Genomic DNA, 25,322 nt, shown 5'->3' with positions numbered 1-25,322 from the left:
ACAACTACATACTGAGGGGACTTGGCGAGAAAAAGCAGAAAAAAAGAAGATTGGCAATAGTTGCTACCTCAGGTGCCAATCTTTCAAAAAGATAATTACTACTGCTATTAACCATTATTGAATGTCTATTACATGACATGCACTATGACATGTCCTTTCTCATTCAATTCTCACTTTCTCCTTATAAGCTAAGTGTTAGTCCTCCCATTACACGGATTCTAAGAGGTTAACTAAACAGCCTGACATCACACAGCTTGTACATGAGAGAGCGTGAGTCAAAGCCTCTGCTTTTAGAGCGCTGTCTGCCCTGTTTTATGAGGATACGAGCAGTGTCATATTCTGTAATTGAGAGAAAATCGAGGGATGCTGGATAAAGTTCCAAGTGGCTGAGAAATAATCAACCAACCAAATATGGACAGACATAGCAAAAACCAATACAGAGGAAAGAAAGGCTGAAGCAGATTTATAAATTAAGGAACGTTATAGTTGAGACAAATTTCAGAACTGCTCTTAGACATAAGTAAGACCCTTTTCCAGCCATGTCTCACTCCACATGCTTAGAGGACCTGACCACTAAATACCCACGTCCTCTCTTCTAGAGCTTGTTTTGGTTATCCAGGATTTCAGAATTCTCTGCCTAAAATGGTCCTGAGCCCTAGATCCAACCTCCTCAGGACAAGCCACACCAATGATGTGCACACCCAAAGACTGGCCCTTAGCAGTAGTTTAAGGGATATAAATAGAGCTTGGATATGCAAACTGGGCTATCTGCCTTTGTGTGGAAAGGAGCTGATGATGGAAAGAGAAGTATGGCAAGCTATGGGCTAGGGGCTGGGGGCCCCTCCACACCATCAGTTTTCAGCACAGATTTGCGATAAATTTAAGAATTTTTAAATTTGAACTGGCCTTCCAGGATAATATGAAGTTATATTTGTCAAGGGAAGAGGATGGAGCATATTTCATGTAAACAATTGTAAGTTTGATTTATAACTTTTAAAGACCCATGTCCTTTAGATCTCCATTCGCACTCCTGCCTTGAGTCCCAAAATGCCAAGGACAGGCCCCAGGCCAGCTCGTCTCTTCTCCTTTCCCCTCCCACCAGAGGCAAATGTGCTGCTAGGAGCTCACTGTAGTGTTCGATTGATAGTGGTTAACAAACTCACCCTGTGGCTCCACTGATGAAGCTTTCCAGAGTGTCATTAAATCACAGGTGGGGACAACTTCCTATAACCTCACTCCTCAGTCCCTGCGGAGGACGAGGAAAAAAATCACCCGGCGTTGTGTAGGAATTGCCATTTACATGACACTTCAGTGTTTACTTCTTTAGAAACAGCTGTTTCATCGATTCATTTCAATGTTCATTAGCTTGACACATAAGATTATGGTGTTCTGTCTACATGATGCCAGAACAACCAGACGATTTAATCAAATTCAGTCCAACAAGCAGACGATTTGCTTTGAAAGAGAAATTAGTTTGTTTGTTTGCTTGGTTTATTTTTTAACTATCAATTCTATTAAATCAACAGAGAAATCAATCATCCCCCACCACCCCCCCTCATCCTCTCCACTCCAGCCAATCAAATTCACATAGCAAACACACAAATCCAGGTAGGAAGTCAGGCTATTAGTCAGTCAATGTCGGTTCTAGTACTTGTCTTCATCAAGCATCTAAGCTGATATTCCGTGCTGATGAGACATCTGCATCGGAATGCTACATAGCATAGGTCAGAACGCCTAAGCTAATGGACACACAAAATGCACTGGAACCGACACACACTCTAAGAAGGAGTCTTTGATGGAGGTTGCTAGGCTAGTCTTTCCAAGTCATGGTGGCTGCAGTCACCTCTCTTTCTGTCATGGGTAAGCTCACAAAATCCAAAATGTCTCCATGTCACATTCCCACAAGTGTCCAGCATTCCTCTACTGGTTAAGCATAGGAAGAGATTAAATCAAGGTGACCTTATAATAATCATCTGTACCATCATTTGGTGTCCAGGGATCACTTGCCTCAACCCAATTCCTGCTTGGAGGGAAGGGGCAAGACGTCATGTAATGGGAGACACATAAACAGACTTTGAGACTCGGTATCCAGTTGCTTAGATACTGAGTGAGATTCCCATCACTGACAGGCACACTGCAGCATTTATAAACTGAGCATCTAATTGAAATCCATGTGAGAATATACCTGATTCTTTTTCCGCGGGTAGCTGTTAAAAGCAATATAGAGTGGTGAGAAAGCATTAAAGGGATTGGTTCAGCAGCCTTGGAGAAAGTGCCCACTCCTGTGGGGATGGTACCTTAGAGAAGTCATGCTCCTCCATTTAAAGAGAGAAACTCTTCTGGCCACAGAGAGCAAGATATTTTCCAATCTAACTTACGAGTCACTTGGGTCATAGTACAGATTTGGAAGGCAGGATGCAAGGAGTGAATTTTACTGATCATTTCCCCTTCCCAAGCAGCATTGCCTCCCAGGATTGCTTTGTTAGAACACAGTGGATCACAGCTTGTGGGAGGTAAGGCCACAGCCCAAGCTAAACAATTTCATTAGGCACATGCTGACTTAGCCCAGATTGCTCTCTTCAGGTCCTGGATCCTACATGGAATTGAATCATCCTCCATCATAATTACCGGAAGCATTTGAAGCAGCTGTTGCCTCCTCCCTGTGGCTCATGCTGGACAGCAGACAGCCTGAGGGTCCCATCCTCTGACAGGGATATGCTTCATTTCAGTGTGTGTGCCTGTTCATTCCACTGCCTGAGCCAGGAGTCTATCTGGCCACTCGCTGCTGAATATGGGGTGGAAAGTTCTCTCCACAACAGCGGAGCATAGCGAAGACAGGAATAGTGCTCCTACTCAACACATAGACTTACGAACACTAACCTTCACTGAGACCTGAACTATGGAATACCGCTGTTAATATTAATCATCATTTATTTATTCCTGCGACATGCTAAACACGAAGCTAAGTACTCTAGACATCATTTTACTCCGTCCTCCAAAAACGTCTCTGAGATTCAAAAGCTATGTGGTCATCCACTAGAGCAGAAGGGAAAGTAAAACAAACCCTCTTCTTTGCACGGAGTCTATGAAAATAAGAAGGAAGGAGAAGACATGGAGCCACTGATCCAGAAGTTCTAGGCTGAGGGAAGTTAATCATAGGCAATAAAAACATTTGCGACCACCCACTATGTGGTAGGCCCTGCACTAGATGCTGGAAACACAACAGAAGACAGTGGCATGGGCTTTACACTGGAGGAATATAAAGAAGGTGATTTTTAAACAGTGTTTTGAGGATGAGGAGGGACACAGTTTAGTAGAGGGTGTGAGAAGGATGACGGCGCTAGCTAGGTATCGCAGCATCCCCATGGCAGGATTTCAGTCCGGAGACGAAACTTACTCTGAGGGACGGGGAGAGAGTTGACAAGGAAAGGAAAGAAGGCAGGTGAGCTGAAATTTTACAAAAATGTGCTTCATAGACCCATGTTAGAAGAGAGTCAAGAGCCCTAGCTCATCTAGGACCTCTGCCTCTATGATTGCTGTCGAACACTAAACACCACTAAGGAGGACTCAGCGTTTTGGAGGGCAAACAACAGCTTGAGAATCTAATAAACGATACGTGCCTTCTAATAAAAGAAAATGCACGTGCAGACACATGTATGTTCACACAAAATGATGTGAGTTGCTATGGAGGCATACGAGTATCAGTCCTTAGTTACAAACGTCTTGGGAAAAGGCTAAGTTGGAAAGCTCTTTTATTACATTCTCCATGCATAATGTAGTAAGGAATGCTGGAAGACCTGAAGGAATTGGAGTCTCAGGTTCTGGGGGGTTGGCTCAGCAGTACACCCCCTAAAATGTAACCCCATCTATGACTCCCACTGGAGAGTGTTGGCCAGGAGTAAACAATAACAAACCAATTTAGTCCTTATGACAGCCAGAATGAGATTATTACCCCAATTTTAATGATGAAGAACTAACCTTCCCAAGGCTATAGAACTAGAAATTGACAAACTGAGTACACGAGGTCCCCACGTCTCCAGAAGCTGTCTTCACACTAACTAAACTCCATTGTCTCCCAGGCAAAGAGGATTCCAGGCAAGTGAAAATTTATACGGAGAAGACAGGACAGGAATCTTACTCAGAAAACATCTGCATTCCTCCATCTTTGCTTCTCCATGGAATAGACATGCTAAGGGCATTTTCATCTTCAGTTGCTCTCGTCTTCATTACCACAAAGCAGTCCTCTGGTAAGATAAATCATGCCAGAATGCTACCTTACCCTGGACTACTTTTATTGTCCTGCTGAATGTTCTTTCTTTTTCTTTACAAGGAATGCTTATCATTAATGCAAAAAATTCAATTACTGTTTGGATTTATTTATTCATTAGCTTGATGCACAGCAAACACAATTCAACATTACACTCATAATGAAATCACCATATCTGACAGAGGGAGACAGTTTACATGTTCAGGCTAGACATAAACCAAGCTGACTCTAGCCCCACACTCGTGTATTATGGCCTCCAGCACACCGTGCTAATCATATGACCTGTTTGTTCTCCATGCATATGTGGTGATCAATGGTGACAGTAAATACTATGGCTGCATGAGCGGAGGCTGGAGCAGGAAATGCCCTTCCTGAGGCTGCCTTTCACATTCAGCAAATGAAACAGCAGTGCCCTTGCCGGGCCCCTGACCTGGAGAACGTTCAGGAGAAAGTGAGTCTCTGCCCGGTGAGGCTTGTGTGAAGTAGCTTGTCTTACTTCCAAATAATAGGCTGACACAGCCATAATATCACAAGTTAGGCCAAAAATAAGGGAATTCTGATTTTGTCCAAGTTGCCTTCATATTGATGCAGGGGCTTGTATATCTGACTCCCTCTGCGGTTCTCGTTGGAGCATATGGTGCATCCCTGCCTGAGTTCCTGCCACAAGCAGACTCCGGGATATACTCAGTCATCAACAAGAATGTGCAGCTAATTAGGTGTCAGACACAGCAGCCTGGGGCAGGCAGAGGTGGCACTGAGAGTCACTTATGTAGAAGTAGTACTGTGAGGAGGAAGAAAAAGATCCATAAATTTTACATGTACCCAGGTTCAAATATCTGCTCAGCCCCTTACTTACTGTAAGACTTTGAGCAAGTCACTTAATTTTTTTTCTTTTATAAACTGGTGATAAAACCTACTCTGGATGGAGTGTGTGAGGATTAGAGATGTGAGGGCAGGCCTTCAAGAGTTCATTGGGATGATGATGATTCCACAAGGAACCATCAAGAGCCACTACAGAAAGGAGATATAAATCTGAAGTCTAAGAGATGAACCAGAAATGTGAGCCAAAGACCATAAATCAATGAGTAAAAAGTAATAACCAACAACAATACACAGAAAGAAAAGGAAGGGCAGTTCATTTTATTCACCATTCACTGGGTAGCTCATTGTAAAGGAACCCAGTTGCCTTCTGGAGCCGATGGTGTTCCATCTCTCGCCTAAGATGCTCTCAATGAATTCTGACCACTCTGGCCCCTGAAAGCTCACCATGACCCTGGTGGTAGCACATAGTTTTCTCCTTCTCTTGAAAGCAGAAGCCCTTTATTACACTGAAATAAAGAAAAACGAAGAGACACAATAAGGACATTTCTAGTCTCAAAGAGTTTTCCTGCTGTTTCTGAGGTTTTAGCCATGGTTTTAAATGATGCCTACTTTAATTAGATTTGATATTTTCCAAAATCCTTTCTGGGTCAAAATATATAATTTTATGCTCCTATAACATAACTTTTAGTTGTGTCTAAGTCAAACCTTGTTTTTCCTTCTTCCTATTTGTATCTGTACAAGACTTGATTGTAGTCTGTCTCCTGCTACATGACAATCTTTATTAGTACCTCTGTCCACAAGACTGTAAATTCCTTGAGGGCAGAGAAACGATTTTATTTCCCTAAGACCTAGCCTGCTTTCGAGGATAGAATATCTGTATAGTAATACGATTATTATTACCTAAGTGGGTGCTCTGAACCACCACACAGCAATGTTGTGAATAGAATAGCTTATTCCCTAGTTTACTTTTCAAGCCAAATAGCTAAAATTATCTGAGGAAAGAGGCACTTTCCAGATTAGATTAGTGTGAAAATGTTACCAACTTGGTCATTACTGTCAAGTTTACCAAGTTAAGCTCTGAGAGTTAAAACTGTGCTTTCAAGAAGATAAAAGCTACAGTTTTTACAAAGTAGAGCTTTAAAATATGTTTACAATGGAATAGCCCATATGAATTACTCAGAAATATCTGGACAAGCTAGCATTTCCTTCTAAAATGATTTTTTTGGGGGGTGCAATTTCTCTTACTAGTCCCACCAGTAAGGATCAACTCAATCTCCAGCTAAACTGTGTAATTCCAATCTGCTGTAAGGCTACACACTGCATCTCTAACTAAAGCCAATGACCTTTCAATTATGTATCAATCAACCATAAGTTGAATTGACAGTGAAACTGAGCAATGGGTTCACTTTTCTCCCCATAATCTGAGTCAATTAATTACAAATTAGGAATGGAGAAAGGAAGTTTTAATTTTATGAGCCAGCATAATCAGGAAGATGGTAGACTAATGTCTCAAAAAAACCATCTTCAAGGATTACAGAATCTTGAAGCAATTATATAGGGAAAGTGGACAGTAAGGAGAGGGTTTAGAAATGTCAGCCTTCAGGCATGACGGATTCCAGGGTCTTTCATTGTTCTTTTCTTCTGTCAGTGATGATGAATATCTTGTAGGTGTGTCTCCCACCTGTGGTCAGTCTGTTCCTGGAGAGAAATTCATAGAAGAAAGTTTTAAATTATCAAGCTATAAGGGAGTACATATGTAAGCGGAGACCATAAATCAGGAGAGCATGTGAATTTTTTATATGTGCAGAGCAGCGAGTAGTCACACAGAGGAGGGGCTGGGGTCATTTAGTGTAACAAGATGGCCTCACTTATGTTCACTGACAATAGTAGTAATAATACCTATCATTTATCAGGGGAGTATTACCTGTATGTCATTACTTGACATAGATTATCTCATTTTCTCTTCAAAACTACCCTCTGAAAGAGCACTACTAATATCCTTATTTTGTAGATAAAGAAACTGAAACCCCGAAGAAGCTATGTCACTATTCAACAGGCACGTGGATGTGTTCAGCCCAAGTCATCCACCAAAACTGAGGTTGAGGAGCAGGACTTAGAGAACATGCCTGAATGACAATGGGCTAGTGAGAACCTTCATTTGTTTTATAGGAACTCTCTCAGCTGTGGCATTTGACAAAATTTTATTATGATTATCTGTCTTGGAATTAGCATATCCTACAAGAAACACCCCTCGGTTAAAAGCAAAGAAATGATGCATTTTAATATAAAGCAGTGACACATCCTTAGTTACCATTGCATTTGTCTATGAACATCATACGGAACCAAATTTCATTATTTCCCAAATTCCCAGAAGTCCTGCAAGAGAAATACACCAGAGAGAAACACAGTGTAAAAAATGAATAAATCCCCAGACCGTGCTGCAGAGGCACAACTCTTAGAAAATCAGGGAAGGAATGTTATAGTTGAAGTGGAAATAAAACTATGTTTTCTACCTAATCCATCTATTTTTACATGTATGAGCTTCATCGTCATTTCAGCACAGTAATGCACAGTTCCAAAACCTTGAAGTGATCATCTTTGATCCTGAGGGAAGTTTGTTGTTGCTCTGAGAATGATGATGGGTTGACCCGGTTATAGGAATCGTATCTTTTTGTAGAAAGGTGACACTGTTGGCCCACAATGAATCTCACTGGTACCTTGCTTTCTTGGTTGTGAACAGGACTCTTTCTTCATCTATCAACAACTCCTCAGAGACTGCCTGGCACCTACAACTAAAAGAAGAAAATTGGAGTTAATGGGATTGAACCTGAAAACAAGCTCTGATAATCCAGTTTCAAAAGAGATAATGTGGCAGAGTGGAAGAGAAGGAGGGAAGGAAATCAAATCAACTGTATAGAAAAGCCTATTTCTTTGTATTATCATGGCCTGAGAAGCCCCGTATCCTAACTTGCCTTTTTTTTTTAATTATCATAATCAACTTGAAAAAAGCAGAGAAAATAATCTTTCAAATCCCTGAACACGAAGTAAACCAAACTTCTGTCCCTAATTTAAGAGCCCATGTCTGACTTAACCTAGTTCACAGTATAAAACACTTAGAGAAAATGTTTCTTAGTCCTTTTAGAAAAGCACTCATTCCACATTGCCAGTTAATATCTCACTCTCTGCCCCCCTGCCCTTGTTGACCCACTCCTTGTCTTCCTGACAGCATCTCTCAACCTTAGACGACCCCTTAGGACTCATTGATTTCTCTGACCTCTTGTCCACTCTCAGGGATAGGGCATAATGAAATGAAAACCTTGAACAAGCGAGTAAAAATGATGCAGATGCCCAATGTCAAAGTCAGCCCAGGAGGTGATCAATGAGTTGTGTGATGTCCCAGTCATTAGTTGGATATCAGAAGGGCAGATGTCAAAAGCTCTGTGGAGTGCATAAAAGAAGTGAAAGATCAAACCAGGGCATACGAGGCAAGAGAAAATGGTAACCCAAGAAGGAGATTCTGGCAATACAAAAATGTTGGCAGATGGTGTTTCATTAAAAACAATAATAACAGTAACACATAGCATTTTTTAAGTGCTTATCAGGTGCCAGACCCTGTTAAGCTCTTTCACATTTACGTGACTTAGTCCTTTCATTAGCTCTATCAGAGAGGAATTATTATCCTAATTTTATAAATGAAGAAACTGAAACTCAGAGGGATGGAGAAACTTGTCCAAGGTCACACAGCAGTGAAATGAGAAAGACAGAAATCAAACCCAGTTCTGTCAGACTTAAAAGCCTATTATTCTTAACACCAAAAATAACCCCTCCCTTATATTTCATACCACTAAGTATAAAGTGCCTCCTTTTAAAGCTACATCAGTGAATTTTTCCGACAATGTTATAGTCCATCATAAAGGTTCAAACCCTTCGTCTTAGCTGGATTCTGGGTCCAGCTCCCTCCAAACCAGCCTAGTCCCATTAGCAGTTGTATTTTTTGGCTTTTAGTTCTTTATTCAGAGGCTGAACTCAAGTTCATATCCATATTAGCTAGTGCCATTTGCTCAGTGCCATGGATTGTTTTCATTTCTCATTCTTGGCTCCCTTCGGAATCTTTATAGTCTGTTTTTTCTGGACCAGTTGTTCACTATGACAGCATGTAAAGACTCAGAGCATCCACCAGCTTCCTGCCAGATGGCTGAACTCTAGTGAATGGCCACCAACCTATGGACGGCTGAGCAGTGACTGAATACTTCTCTGCTTAATGCAGAAACTCTTGCAGAATTTCACATGGGGCAAGCCTGGGATTTGACTGACCTCCAGAAAATTCTAAAATCTCGATAATAATAATAATAATGATAATGACAGTAATATATAATATTTACCAAGTACTTCTGAATGCTTACTGCGTATCAAGCATAGCTCCGAGCCCTTTAGATGTGTGTCATTTGATAATGTTAGTAACAACTGAGGGAGGCAAGTATTATTATTAGCCCCATTTTATAAGTGAAGAAACTGAGGCCTGGAAAAATTAAGTTATCCAAGTTCACAAAGCTGGAAAATAGTATATCAGGGATTTGAACTGACTATCCAATTTCAGAGTTCCTGACTTAACTGCACCATGTTCTGGTAAGGCAATATTTTTGGATTTATTTGTTGCACAAAAGGGAGCTCAGACCCAAAGCATCAGTCAGGAAGAGCAAAAGGCCTCTGACAGAAGCCTTGTTGACAGTGGTTCATTCACAGTGGGGAAGAAAATAATAGTAACAACTAGCTCATAATGAGCTCCTCCTCTGTGCACTTACATACATCCCGTCACGTCATCTCACAATAATCCTATGAGATATGTCTTAATATTAACTTCAATTAAAAGAGGAAGAAACCTAGATTTTGAGAGCAGTGTGTTGTGCAAGGACGCAGTTGGTAAGTGACAAAGACTGTATCAGATAGTTACTAACATAGTAACAATGCATAACAAACCACATCGAAACTTACTAGCTTAAAACTATCATCATTTACTTAGCTCCCATTCTTCAGATTGACTCTGGTTTGCTTTGACTGGGCAGTTCCTCTGTTCTTTTAGGGATTCCTCATGCATCTCAAGTCAGCTGTGGGTCAAGTAGGCAGCCTTGCTGATCTCGGCTGGTCTGTCTCATCTCTGGGACTCAGCTGGAACAACTGAGCTGACTCAGCTCCGTTTACATGAGACAGAGTCTCTGTAGGCAGTCTGTAGAGAGCCCACAGATATGTGCAAGACCTCTTGAGGGCTCTGCTTGGAACTGACTCCATGCTTTCTACCACTCTCTGTTAGTAAAAGCAAGTCAGTATGCCAGCTCAGCTTCAAGGGTTGGAAAATAGATAGGAAGGGCTGCAAAGGGCACAGGTCTACAAAAGCAAGAACGACTGTGGTCATTTTTGTAATCATCTACTGCAAAGGCGGAATTCAAACCCAGTTCTGACTAACTCCATGGTCCTTATTGCAAATTCAAGTTTGCATACTCCTAAATAGAACATTCAGGAAGTACAATTATAGCTCTTTTCTCTCAGCATTTTAAGTATTTCATTCCTACTTCTTCTTGCTTCCATGATTTCTAAAGAGAAGTCACATGTGTTTCTTATCTTTGCTTCTCTATAAGTAAGGCATGTTTTTTTCCCTCTCTGGATTCTTTCAAAATGTTTTCTCCATCTTTGATCTTCTGCAGCTTGAATACGATATGCCTGTGTGTCGTTTTCTTGGTATTCATCCTGCTTAGTGTTCTCTGAATTTCCTGGATCTGTGGCTTGATGTCTGAGATTAATTTGGGGAAATTCTCAGTCATTTTTGCTTCAACTATTTCTTCTCTTCCTTTCTGTCTCTCTTCTCCTTTTGGTATTCCCGTTACACATATGTTACACCTTTTGTAATTGCCCCGCACTTCTTGGATATTCTGTTCTATATTTTTTCCAATCATTTTTCTGTTTGTTTTTCAGTTTTAGAAGTTTCTATTGACATATCTTGAACTTCAGAGATTCTTTCCTCAGCCATGTTTGGTCTATTACTGAGCCTGTAAAAGACATTTTCATTTCTATTATGGTGTTTTTTATCTCTAGCATTTCTTTTTGAGTCTTTCTTAAGATTTCCATCTCTTTTTTAAATTATCTATCTGTTCTTGTATTCTATCTACCTTTCACATTAAAGACCTTAGCATACTAACCAAAGTTGTTTTAAATTCTTGGTCTGATAATCCCAACATCCCTCTGATTTCTGAGTCTGGTTCGGATGCTCTCTCTGTCTCTACAAAGTGTGTTTGTTTTTTGCCGTTTATTATGCCTTCTAACTTTTTGTTGAAAGCAGGACGTGACAGAATGGATAAGAAGAACTCCAGTAAATAGGGCTTTAGTGATGTGGTGGCAAGGTACGAGGGGAAGGAAAGCGTTTCTTAGTCCTGTAAACAGGTCTTAGTCTTTTAGTGAGCCTGTGCTGTTGGGCTGTGAACTTCACAAGTGCTTCTTAATTCTACCTCCCCCTTAGGGGGGACAAGATGGCAAAAGAGGGCTGGGAAATCCCTTCCCCAGGTAGTTAGACTCTGATAGAACCTCAATAGGTTAGGATTCTGGTAAAGCAGTTTCTCTTAAGCACAAGCTTTTTTAAGAAGAACAAAATGCCCTAACATATTTCAAAATGGTTCCTTTTCCTGTCTCCTTACCAGAAACATGAGAGAATTTTCCTCCAATATTCACTGTGAAATCCTGCCAGAGCTCCTAGAGGTAAAACTCACATAAGCGTAGGGACCTTCCTTGTCCCTCATGGAGTTCTTAATTCTCAGACTTTTCCACACTGAGCTTCCAGCAATTTTTCAATTATAGTTTAGGTTTTCCTGCCCTGTACTTGTTCCCAAAGAGTTTTCTGCTCGAGAGTTTCTTCTCTGGTAAGTTAACAATTTTCTGAATTGCCTCTCTATCTCTCCAATTTTGGAGGGGAGCAATGCCTTGTCCTGTGACCTCACTTCTCTGGAAGAGCTAAGAAGAGTTGTTGATTTTCTTCAGTTTATTCATCTTCTTACTTGTTGTTAGACCAGAAAGAAAACTTCCAAGCTCTTTACATGTAGGGTCACAAATCAGAAGTTCCAGATCAGAAACCCAAAGGTATCTTTTCAATAAATATTTATCATGTTTCTATATGTACAAGTACCTAGTGAGCTGGATTTATCTTTCAATCGACTTGTTAGAGGACCCAAAGGAAAAGAGAAAGTAAGGGGTATGAAGATGATGGCAGCTTCAAAGAGGAAAGATTTCAAGTTTGCAGCAATGAATCTGAAATTCCTATAAACTTTGCATACTTTCTGGAGTCAACATCTGGCTCTAGAGAGAGAGTGAGTAATGAGACTAAGGGCAACTTTTTCTAATGGGGACTTTACTTATGTGACAGGATGTATGTAAATGGCACCCAAGAAAGCCCAAATTCTTTGAGGCCAACACCAAGAAGCAGTAAAATTCCCATAGGGTTTCCAGTTCCCTGCCCCTCTCTCAGCCTTCATGTGTGCAAAGCATTGCACTAGGCGTTTCGCATCTGTACTCTTCGTTTTAAGCTATATTTCATTTCATAAAGAGCCACACTCAGACAGGAGACAACCCAAGAACCCAACTGACTGACTGATATTTGTGTTTCCATACGGTAGATCCTCTTATCTCCCTGTGGTTGAGAAGCCTCGCCTTGGACCATCCATTGCTTGAGTATCATCAAGAATTATTTCCTTGACCTTCTCATAAAAATGAAAAGTAAAGCAGCAAGCTAATTTTGTTTGGTTCATTTCCATTTTACTATTATTATTATTATTAGTTATGGTTTCACTGCAGAATTCTTCAAAAGAGAATTCAGGCTACGAGAAAACAATCTCTTAAAACTCAAAAATTAAAAAAGTGAAAGGAATGTAAAAATCACATAGCTGAGAAAATAGCTTATTTCACGTCTAAGTTTGCTTTTGTCCTAAGTTGATGCAAAATCTCCTTTAGCTGATAAATACTTTCATTCAAGGCAAGGAACATTTATTTCAGATAATGTCCTTATTCCTGGAGGAAAAGAAGAGGTAAATTCTGAAGTGAAGAATATCCTGGGGAAACAGTTTGGCAAATGAAATGACATTTTCCTGTTCTAATTTAATATCATAAAGGAATAAATATGGGTAACATGGAATCAAATAAAAGAAAAGACTTTTGGAATAATAGAATGTGAAATCAGAGAAGTTCCTGAGAGATCAGTGGCTCCAATATCTTTATTTTCCTGATAAGATCAGAGAAGAGAATTTCTTTGCCCAAAGTCTCCCTGATGGTTAATGGCAGAATTGAAACTAGAACCAAAACCTAAAACTCCCTATTCACTGTCCTTTCTAATCAGTTTTGCAGGACTCACAGTATCTTTTTCCAAAGTCTGCCCCTATTTATCAATGAACTTATATTCTCTTCTTCCAAGCTACCATATAGGGGACACAGTCCATCCTCTAGTAAAAGATGACATGTCAAGTTTTGGTACATAGATGTCACCTAAGGAAGTCCATGATAGAATTCAGGGTGTGTTGAACTTCAGTGGAAAAATATTTTCTTCTTATCTTCAGGCGTCTGTAAGTGAGACTGAGCATCTTATTCAATCACAAATGTAGGCAACAAACCACAGTAAAAGTAGTAGTTTCTCTGACTTGATCACCATAGAAATCAGATGTTTTCATATCCTTCTGCGGTTTTTGTACATTTTGGAACATCATTTATGTTCGTAATGAGTTTGAAATTATGATACTTATCAGATTTGCTCCTGGATATTAATATTTAATGTTTTCATAAAAAGGCACATACATTGTCGTTTCATGAATGTGCTTTTTAATATTTGGTCATTGGTTTCCTTAGTAACTGGATATAACTTATTTTATGGCAGGCAATCATATGAAGTTGTACAATCCTCCCCCGAAAGTCTTGTGAATCCCAAGATACTTAAGAACACTTCTGGGTCTAGCTACATCTCTGATTTCAAATTGGCTCCATAGTCCCATGGCAGGGGAGAACACCTTAAAATGTGTCCACACTTGGGGAATAAACAAATGTGTGATCTCCCAAGATAAAATCAGTACAAGTAATTAAGCAATTGGCTTGAATTAACCAGATTCGGCAACAAGGCTTGAATGTTAGGGTGTGCTAACACAGGGGGTCTGTGCTTCCAGGTTCAAATTAGGGTCGCGCTTGTCAACTCCTCCTGTGCAGCCTTTCCTACTACCCTGTCCCTTCTCCCCTACCCTGTGATGCAATGCATCGGCGAAATTACTGAATCTCTGGGACAAGGCTGGTCCAAGAGGAAAAAAGGGTTTACCTATGGTAAACAGCATGCCGGCAGCAGGGTGAGCTGCAGCCTTGAACAACTCAGAGATGGGCAAGCCAAACAGGGGTAAGGACAGTGTGGACCACAATTCAGTGGAACATCAAGTAACAATTCAGCAGAAGGAAAGCAGCAGCATCAAACCTCACAGCAGGCCCCACGTCACACATTGCAGAGTACCTAGTTAAGAAGTCAGGTCCAGGTCCCAGAATGTCTAGATTTGAATTGATTCAGCCTCTTCCAAGATAAGTGATCCAGGCAAGTTACTTCAGCTTCCTGTACCTCAATTTCCCTGTCTGTAAAATATAATAATAGTTGGATCTACTTCATAGAGTTTTGTGGGAAGAAAATGAATAAATATTAGGCGAGTGTATCTAATAGGGCCTGGTACATTGTAAGCACTCAGTAAATGTTAGGTATTAGTGGTATCACTCTCTCTGAATACATGCATAGGACAGCTGTGCTCTCTGGCCCATTGTGGAACTCTTCCTGAATGTAAAACTGCCGTTGGCTTTAACAGCATATTCAAGTTACCCGTGCAAGACCCCTTGGAATCCTCAGAAAATTTTGAGGGATGTATTTCCTGGAAATCACTTGACTCTCTGTTAGTCAACTTGATGAGGCCTCAAGATATCAGATTTGAAGGTATGATTGGAAAGGTGAGGCATGAGACATGGCCATTAGTCCTTCAAAATGATCCTGTTATTTTTGTAACCCTTTAAGATCAAGAGCAATGGCAATTATGTGTGCAATAAGAATATTTAGTAAGTACCCGAATTACCTTCAATTTTAAGACTAAATTTTAGTATCCTAAGTCGTGTATTTTTTTTAACAACTTTTGCCAACTTTTTTTTTTTTCTGCTTTATTTCCCAAACCCACCCCCCGTACATAGCTGTATATCTTAGTTGCAGGTCTAAGTCGTATATTAATCCCAGTTCCTCACGCCTACAAGCAAGCGCCAAGTACCGTGTCTGCTCCATTGTAAGAATGCAATAAATGCCATTAGTTGCAGAATGAGTCCGTGAGAGGACTCTCTGCTTGAATGGTAAGTCTCACAGAATTCACAATGCCTGTGAAGTCTATATTATATTTCATTTTTAATGCAATTGATGACCTAGTATAATATACGTTCTAAAAATATGTTGAAAATATATGCATTTGCCTGAGGTGTAAATAACAGTGTCAGTTATTAATTTGCTAATCTTTTTTCCCTGCTACAGATGTTATCTATGGTGTAGTGATCTGGGCCAGGTTATCATTTCTGGCTTTTTATTCTAACCTGGCACTGTCACATTACTTTGGTGACAATATTTTATGGTTCAGTTTCTCTGGAAATAATGGCCTACTTATTACATGTGACAGGGACACGTACTCACCCTCCTTCCTCCCACCAATTCGTATGGTAACTTCAGTTCCCTGTCCACGCAAAGTGACAGTAGCAAGTCTAAACCAATTGCTACTCACTTCTTGACTAGATATCCAGGGAGACCCTAGTGTTTACAAATGTCCAGGGTTGTAAATGGGATGCTTAATCTCCTTGGCCGCTGGGATGCCTGATTGACTGGAAGACTAGTGGCTTTTGTTTTGAAAACACTTACGCGGTCAAAGCAAAGTTGCAACATCCCTGGGAGTGTTATCTCCTGCACTGTGCAGTCTGGAATGATCCTCTAGTCTGCTCCGTGGCTCTAGGTTTGCCCATGTCTACCCTTTCCATTTTCTATTGGTTCCAGTATCCTACATGCTGCTAAAGATCCCCATATGTAGATTCTAACAGGCCCCAGTATCTAACCACTCACAAACTCAGAATCAGAACACCTTCCTTCCCCATTTCCTCTCAGGATTCTGCCATACCTTCTTTTAAGCTCTGAAATACACAATTCTGATTTCTAATAAATAACAGAATTTGAACACTATGTTTGATGTTCTCAATGCCAGCAGAGAACCAACATCTTTCTAGCTAAAGAAGACAGAAAAATGCAAGTTTGAATTTTGATAACATTTTGACTATAAATGGGATATTATGAAATATTCTAAAATTAATTCAAGAAAACATTTATTGAGAACCAGCTCCGTGCTGGATAAGATCGAGGCTATCATGAATGTACCTGACATCTTTGAGGGCCTTCCTTTGAGTGATAAAACTAACACTCTTGAAACACTCAGATCTTCTTAGTTAAGAGTAAGTTTGTTGGTACTGGCACAAAGCAAAGAAAGATACATGTGTTTGTCTGGATGTGGATGAGTGAGCATCATGGAGATGAACTTGGGTTGGATCTTTACATGAATCATCAAATTTGAATCTGCATAAAGTCTGGAGAAATCAAGAATTTGAAATCCTCAGTCACAAGATGCACGCACACACACACACACACACACACAGGTATCTTAACAAACCTTCTGAAGACAACATGTTTCCTTAATTGCATTTCTGTGCTTTGATAATCTATTAAGCTGCCTCAGTGTTCCTGATAGATCGCGTGGTCTGGCGATATTTAAGTAAGCATATCTTTGTTCAGCTATCTTTCGGTATGGAGATGTATAGCTATACAAACCTCCCGTTTCCCCAGCACAGTCATCATCCCTGGAAGACAGCCTTAACTACATTGTGATCACATTCTTTCATATGGAAAATTAGCTATCAGGAATGCAAATAAATAATAACCACTTGGCTAGGTCTATGGTATTTTTCTTTTGGGATTCCTTTTAGGATGCCTAAAATTTTAAGCACAAAGATCCTACTAACTTCTTACAACTGCAAACAACGGAAGCACTCTTCTGTGTCCTCACTATGCATTCGAACCAAAAAGTTAGGCGCTAATGTCCCCATTTTATAGATGAGGAAACTAAGGCTCAAAGTGGTTAAGCCACTTGCCCCAAGACGCATGCCCATTAAGTTGCCAAGTTGGGATTTGAAACAAATTCTCCCTGAACAGCTTCTCTTAATTCTTACTCAGTGGAAGAGGAGGATGCCTTTAACACAGTTCTCTGGTTTTCATGAGGAGGATTTATCCCCAAATACTACTGAACTCTCGGAACACTCTTATTTCTCTGTACAACTGTGGAGTGAATTATCTGATTGGTGGTGATAGTCATCGATCTAAGTTTCTCCAGTGAGTGAATCTGATCTATCAAATGGCTGGAGCATGGAGGATTTAGTATCTTTCTCCTCCTTTCTTTCCCTGAAACAGTGGGAGGCAGTAACCTGCATCCACAGAATTCAACTTTGCTTCAGGTGGGAAAATTCAGAAACTCAAGATTCTTCTCAGCAAACTAACTTTAGTGCTAAAACGAAGACAAATCCTCTAACCTAACCACTACCGAAAATCAGAAACTATTTTAGTTTTCCATTCTCTTGATTCTTTTGTCTTATTTTTCTATTGATTCAGAAATCAGTCCAGGAGATGCAGGCTGTTTTGTAATCTATTGCTCTATAACAAATCATTCCAGAATTTGATGGCTTAAAATAAAAACAGTCATGTTTTTGGCTCACAAATTTACAATTTGGGCAGAGTTTGGCAGGGCGGGCTCATCATGATCCCATGAAGCATCAGCAGCCCAACTGGTGTGAAGGATAGGTTTCCAAGATGGCTCACTTACGTGACTGTCGAGCTGGTGGGAGCTGTCAGCTGGGAGTTCATCTGGGGCTGTTGGCTAGCCCACTCCCTGGGGCTTGTTGGGCTTCCTCACAGCATCATGGCTCAGTTTCAAGGGCAAGTGTTCCAGGAGGCCCAGATGGAAGCTGCAAGTGTTCTTATGAACCAGTCTTAGAAGTCCCAGAATATTCCTCTGCAACATTCTATGATCAAGCAAACCTCTAAGGCAAACTCAGATTCAAGAGGAGACTTGCCATCTTTCAATGGAAGGAGAAACACAAAATACTGTACCCATTGTTAATCTGTCATAGATGCTATTGATTGAATTTCCTCTAGAAACTCACTGTGCTGAAAGATAAAACTATATACAGAGTAAAATATGAAGCATATAAGAAAACAAATCATATTCCAGCTTGCTAGTTTTTCTGGAAAGTTTAAGAACAGTACCAAAAATATAAAAAGTCTATTCACAAATCTTTATAGTCCTCAGCTTTTTGGATAATGACTAATTCACGGAAGAATTCAGCAACTAAGAATAATTAAATGTTCCAGATCTCATCAGACATCAATATAAAACAGATTTTCTATCATTAAAGCATTTATTTCCTGATTTCCAATTTCTAAATTGTTCCTGAGCAGAACTTTAACCAGAATGACTTTTTAAAAGTTGTTTTTCATCTACTAGGATTTTTCTATTCCCTTACCGTTCTTTCTAAAATCCATTAGGGAGAAGAAAAAAATGACACTGTAAGCCTGAAGATGCCATTACAATTACCTAAACCAAAGAGGCTGAACCAGGTAATCAAAAGATTCTCTGAACTCCTATTTTCTTACAATTTCAATTAACTCTAGCATGATTACCGAAAATTTTCACCAAGACCAGCCCCGCGGCTGAGTGGTTAAGTACGCTCACTCGGCTTCAGCGGCCCAGGGTTTTGCTGGTTCGGATCCTGGGCACGGACATGGCACCGCTCATCAGGTCACACTGAGGGGGCGTGCGACACAGCACAACCAGAAGGGCCTACAACTAGAAGACACAACTATGTACTAGGGGGCTTTGGGGAGAAGAAGAAGAAAAAAAATTTCAGCAGACACAAACAGAATTAGAAGGAATATGTCATGCCCTTCCAATGTGAGATAGGTGGGTGCTACTAATATCTGTCTATTTTGTCATGAAAGACCTTCACTACCATTGGCCATAAAAGTTCAAGGTGCGTGTGTATGGTTTATAAAGATTATGAGCAGTTTAATATCTACAGGTTTTATATACCACCTTAAAATCTATTAAGATTTTAATAGATTTCTGAGAGATTCAAAGTGAGATTATTATCTCAAAGGTCTCTTCTGAAGTGGGAAAGAAAAACTTATGGGTTCTTACTCTTTAATTTTATCAAGTCCAGGAACACAAAAATTTGCCATGTGGAGGTCACGTGGACACTAGAGGAAGATTCTATTCAATGCCAGCTTTTTCATAGCAGAAGGGAAGGATTCTTCCAGGGAGGCCACAGATCTGTCTGGGAGATCCAAAGCCGTCTCCCTTTTCCTACATTTATTATGAATGCAAGTTTCTTTTTGTTTTTTTGTTTCTTTAAAGATTGGCCCTGAGCTAACATCTGTTTCCAATCTTCCTCTTATTTTTCCTTCTTCTTCCCAAAGCCTCAAAGGTGCCATGAAAGAAGTTCAGGCTTGTCTGCTGGAGACAGAGGCCACTTAGAGGAGCACTGAGGCTCCCCATACGTGAGTCAAGAAGCCTTCTTGGATGTCCAGGCCAGTCAAGCCTGCAGATGATTCCAGGCCTGGCTGTTCTCTGACTGTAATCCCATGAGGGATGATAAGCAAGAACCACCCAGCTTAGACTACTCAATCCATAGCACCCTGAGAGACAATAACAAATTATTGTTGAAGCATCTAAAATTTAGGGTACTTTGTTATACAGTAATAGATAAGCAGAACAAAGCATATGGTGGGGAAAGAAAGGACATTGTGTTGAGAAGAAACAAAAAAGGAAGATGCAGGTTATGCTTGCCAAAATGTAGCATCAAGTTCATCTGGAGCCCTTAACTTTGGAGCTTTCTTCTAACTAGAGGATTCTAGTCTCAGATGCTTTGAGTAGATTTTCTTTATTGCGTAGTGCAGAGAGAGGACCCATCCACCGACAGCCCACAAGAGACCGTGACCACCAACAGTGAATCACAGTTTCCCACTCTCATTTGGTGAGACCACAATGATTGGGAGATTGCTTTTCTCCTTGATATTTCCCTATAAAAGTCTAGTGTGCTACTACAAATACATTTATTAAAGTCTCAGGATTCAATTTACATAATTGAGGCCGTCCAGCTAATTTTAGGAAAATCACAACTTTGTGAAAAACAACTGTTATACAGTAATTATGGCAAAGATGCTCTGCTTTGTGTCAGGCACAGTAAAATCAATAGGTTTAAACATTAAGAACAAACACCTCTAAGCTCTCAATGTCATTTTAAAAGTGAAAGAGAGCTGTTAAGAAGCAGCTTTGCATGTTAATCACAGAGCTCGGGAACATTCTGTGTTAAGATATATGATTTTCAACCTTGTTAAAAGAAATATTGAAAGAGGGAAATTGATTTTTTTCCCCAGAAAATTTGCCTGTCACCCTCCAAGATAAGTTACTGTTATGTGTGTCCATTAAATAAGTTTATTATATGAAAAGTCACACTCTAAGAAAAAAAAAGTTCAGTCAGCATCGACTTCCAGGATTCATGCAGTCGTTTAATTCAAAGAATCAAGGTTAACTGAGCCGATTCTCATTAATGTGCAATCGAACTAGCTATGGAATGGGTAGCATAGAGAATAGGAACAAGTTATACCCTCATTAGGGAAAGTGTGTTGGTCACCTCAGAGACGGATTCTTGGGAATACTGTAATCACAGAAAGAGTAAATAAAAGTAGTGTTATATAAATCTGGCAGTAGTAAGCATATGTGCTAAATGTCTGGTAAAAGAGCATGCAATATTTGGTAGAAGAGATCAGTGAGAGAACGAGGTCATATTTTAAAGTGGAAGAAAACATCTAATCCAAAGATTTTCAAACTGTTTCCACAAAGCCGTGTGTGCCACGGAGATATCTGAGGACGGAGGAAGAGGGGAAGGGAGGCTGAGTGGATGGCTTGTTCTCCCTACCCAGCTGCATCCTCTTTCAACCACAGGAGCTCTGCTTTCACGTGTGTTCTGTACTGAGATGATCACGAGTGCATTTGAAAAAACAAGGAACTCAGAGCCTAAATAATGTGTCTTAGGTGAGTTCTCTCAGAAGATGACCCGGAAAGTGATTCCTAAAAAGGACCAAGGTAAGAGGGTGAGGGAAAGAAAACCAGGGCAGGTGTGAAAAGGTACAAGTTAACACTGCACAATTGGGATTCAATCTTACTGGGGATCCCCGGGAGATGATGGAGAATACATCTCTGAGAGATTTACTTCACAGGGGTGAAGAAATTGAGGTATTTATTTACCAACTTTCTCCCATTATTGATCGAGGGCTGCTCTCAGGGACATTCATTTCCCAAAAATTCTAGCTCGCAATGTTCACAGGCCGAGATTTTACTTTTCTGCTTTCTACTCCCTTTGTCACATCAAAAGGAGCATCCTCACACACAGGCTCATTTTAAAAAAAGCCATTATCTATAATACATGCTCAATACCCTCAAAGATCCAGCATTCCACAAGGAATGATTTTAGAGTTTAAAAGTTTCCAGCTATTTTTTGTGATTTCTGTTTAAAAATAAAAAATGAGGTGAAAAGACAAAGAATATATTTAGTGGTGACCTTTTCCATGATTTATAATCCCAATATATTTTCAGAAAACTAGAATATTTTAATTTATTGATGGACACAACCAATTAGCACTTACTAGGACCCATTCATTATTAATACTTGGATATTTGGGGATACATGGCTGAGTAAGTTATTTTATGTAACAATTGGGATAGCTGGTATAATATTACTCAGCCAAATGCTCAGTTTTTAAAGATTGATAAATTTCTAAGGGTTATTAATCATCCTCCTTTTGAGTTCCATTTGTTTGATTTTCATTAGCATGGATGGTTTATACCTATATTTAAATACAGTGTATTTTTCAGATAAATTCAACAATAAATTTGAGAAAGAAGGAGCTGATAAACTACCCAGATAATTGCTTTTTCTTTTCATCTCTCGGCGTCATAGACATAGACATATTTCTTGTTGATGATCACATGGGTAGAGATGAAGTGGTCAATTTCATCACCAGTGGAAACATTTATGAAATCCTAATTCACTGGTATAACCTGGCTGCCATCCAGCTAACGGGTTAAATTGGGTCCAAAGTTGATAACTTGCCAAAACGCAAGGAAATTTAACTTTTTTTCCAAGTTTATTCTCTCATAATGAAACAAATATAATGACATAATGAAAAAGCTCCCTTTTCTTCTTAGAAAATCAATCAGTTAATGTTACCATACGATATAATATTCAATTGAATCACTTGCATTAGAATTGGAGGAAAAGTGTGTAGCCTCTTAGCATGGATATTACCATTAGAACTCAACTCAGTGTTACGTTTCAAATCTTCTAAAATAGAAGTTCTCAGAATTTTGAATGTGACAAAGAGAGAAGGGACCAAAAGAGTGTCACTCAGCCATTTTTTCCAGTGAGGACATATATGTATATCTAACAAAATAAGCTTACTCCCATTCATCATCATCATCATCATCATCTCACGAAAGAAAGACCATTCTAACACCAACAAAGTAGTAAAGATAATCTCAAAATGAAGAATTGCTATCTCACAAAAGGATGTTTGAAAGAATTTAGCTGCAACTGATAAGCTTCCAAATGCAAAATCTTGAGTGTAGAGGAAACACTTGATTCGAGGTTTCATACCATTTTCCCCTTCAAGACAGCAAATACATTGAGATATATATATATATATATATATATATATAAAATACCATTTTTGCTTGACAACAATGAATTTTAGTTCAATGATGTACTTATTTAGAATCTTAAGTAATTAGAGAAGCCAAACTGAGATCGAAACTGAGTATATATTTTTTTAAAAAATACATCTACACATTTCCAACTTCTCTGGGCCTCTAATCTCATCTTTAAAATGGTGACAATAGTACCTCCTTTATAGGATATTTGCAAAGATTAGATAAGATAATGCATGCGAAACATTTAGCACAGTACTTAGATGTAAGTGTTCAATATATGATAGATATACTATTATTATTATTAATCATCATTATTAAAAAAGAGTAGAATTGTAGAAAACTGAGCATTAAACGTTATTGAAATTTACTCACAAGCACCCCTCAATGGTAAAGAATTAATACTCTTCTTGATAAAAAATAGTTCATAAAATACTATGTTACAGAAATGTAGACATTTAGCTTCCATTTAATTACATTAGATTTACATTTTCCTTATTCTTTGACACTTTACCTAACCCACGACCACTACCACCTCTTATCCCTCCAAAAATCGAAGAAGGTGAAAAGTCTAAAGCAGCAGCCCTCGCCAATGAACAATGGAAAGACTATCCAATCCGGAGACGCTCAGCCTGACCCAAATTTCAGGAAGTCCATAAGAATGTGAAATTATGGGCAAAATTTTGTATGAAAGTTCACTTAGGTGGGGAAAAAGGGTCATTATTGGAAGGTCTATGCCTCTCAAAACAGTTAAGAACCACTGATCCTGTCCCACTCTGATTTTACAGTCGAAGGAATACTACAAAAGAATTGGAGTGACTTGCTCAAAGTCACACACTTCCTAGTGATAGAATTGTGAGTAGAACTAAAGATGTCCTGGTTCCTGGTCCTTGATGATCTGAGCAGAGATTCTGGTGACATTAGACAAAGGATGGTCGAGGGAAGCATGGCGGATCCCAAATGAGATGGACCTTATCAAAGTGGCAAGTTGCTAGACAGCGTGGAGCTTCGTTGTCCATGTCTGAGTGGTCAACCCCAGTCCAGATGTCAATTCCACCACTCATTTGTTGACTAAATTTGGACACGTTACTTAATTTATACGGGCCCTTGTTGCCTCATCTATAATATAAGAATTGCTTATAGCCAGGATTTGGAGAGGATTAAACTAGATCATATATACCAAGCAACTAGAACAATGCTTGGTAAATAAGAAGTAGAAGTTATTATTGGGAGTCTTCCCTTTTCTACAAAGTCTCCTTTGCCCTAGCCAGCTCAGTTCCTCCATAATCTTTCTGTTCTTTCCTCCTATTAACATCTAATTTTGGAATATAATTAAATAAATGTTTGCACAACAATGTTTAAAAGACTGATACCATCTCCTTGAATGTCACCTGTTAACTCTGAAGCAAAGCCCAAGACACGGTGTGTAGTCCGGTGATGGAACTTCAGCTTCAGCAATCAGATGGGCCAGAAATCCATTTCTTTATTTTGCAATGGATGAGGGGAATTCCTAAGCTTTCTTTCCAGGAATCACATTTGTAGGTGGATACCTTGTTCCACTACTTGCTGTGGGACAGACCACGTCCACCCAGTGACAAGTGAAAAGAAGCAGAGTATCCTCAGTCAAAAGCCTTTTCCTGAAAGCCGCCAGGAAAGCAGGAAGCATCTGAGCCAGGCTGATGAAGTCCACGAGGCAGCAAATGTGACTCAGGTGCCTGAATCCTTCGCCTAAATGATTCATTACCGCCATAAAAGAGCAATTCCCTCCGTCGACACTGAATACCATAGCTCTCTGCTCACTGGAAAATATTACCATCTCTAAGAAATAGCAGGTGATTTGTCCTCCATCTGCTTGACATCCCTGCCCAGTTTGTCTACACATTGAGATCTCTGCTGGTTTTATGATTCTAACCAGATTTATTTTCATCCTTTTTTGCAAATTAATTTTACCTGCTTTTTATAAGTCAAATAAAACTTCTGGTATTGGCACAAAAGTGAAAAATTCATTTTTTACCCTCTCTTTGGTTTCAGTGTGTAGCTGATGTACAGGTATTCTTTACTTGGTAATTCAGTGAACAATATGCAAAAGCCGCATGAATGACACATGGTTCCTAAAAATGAATTAGTAGCGAATTATCAGCTCCTTTTTACAAAAATTATGATTATGTATGCAGTGTGTTCTTGCTGACATTAATCTTCAATTCATGGGGCACAAGTTGGTCCAGCCTTGCAATAAATGGTTTTAGGCCTTTATTCATAATTCACCTCTTGCTGATGTCTTTTAAATATAGCTAGAGCCGGGAGATAAGGGGCGGAAGGAGGAGATGGTGTTGCTAAGAACTCATTGTGGATAAAGT

The 25,322-nt window shown here is 39.6% G+C and overlaps 1 long non-coding RNA gene across 35 annotated transcripts in view; it reads right to left on the bottom strand.

Moving 5' to 3' along the window:
• Window positions 1-1,163: 1,163 nt before the first annotated feature.
• Window positions 1,164-25,322, bottom strand: part of LOC123277849 (uncharacterized) — a 190,856-nt gene continuing 166,697 nt past the window's right edge. For 31 of the 35 annotated variants that reach the window (XR_011495030.1, XR_011495014.1, XR_011495031.1 and 28 more), the window contains 2 exons: window positions 5,416-7,881; window positions 4,343-5,048 (listed from right to left, as the gene is read on the bottom strand). This is a non-coding gene — a long non-coding RNA (uncharacterized lncRNA). Of the gene's footprint in view, window positions 1,247-4,342; window positions 5,049-5,415; window positions 7,882-25,322 lie in introns of those variants that run through there. The other 4 variants (XR_011495022.1, XR_011495045.1, XR_011495021.1 and 1 more) reach the window with 3 other exon arrangements.

Source organism: Equus asinus, chromosome 17 (assembly GCF_041296235.1).
Source record: "Equus asinus isolate D_3611 breed Donkey chromosome 17, EquAss-T2T_v2, whole genome shotgun sequence".
NCBI classification, from domain to species: Eukaryota; Metazoa; Chordata; class Mammalia; order Perissodactyla; family Equidae; genus Equus; species Equus asinus.
The sequence above is the reverse complement of the archived record's forward strand: the minus strand, read 5'-3'. Positions and strand labels throughout refer to the sequence as shown.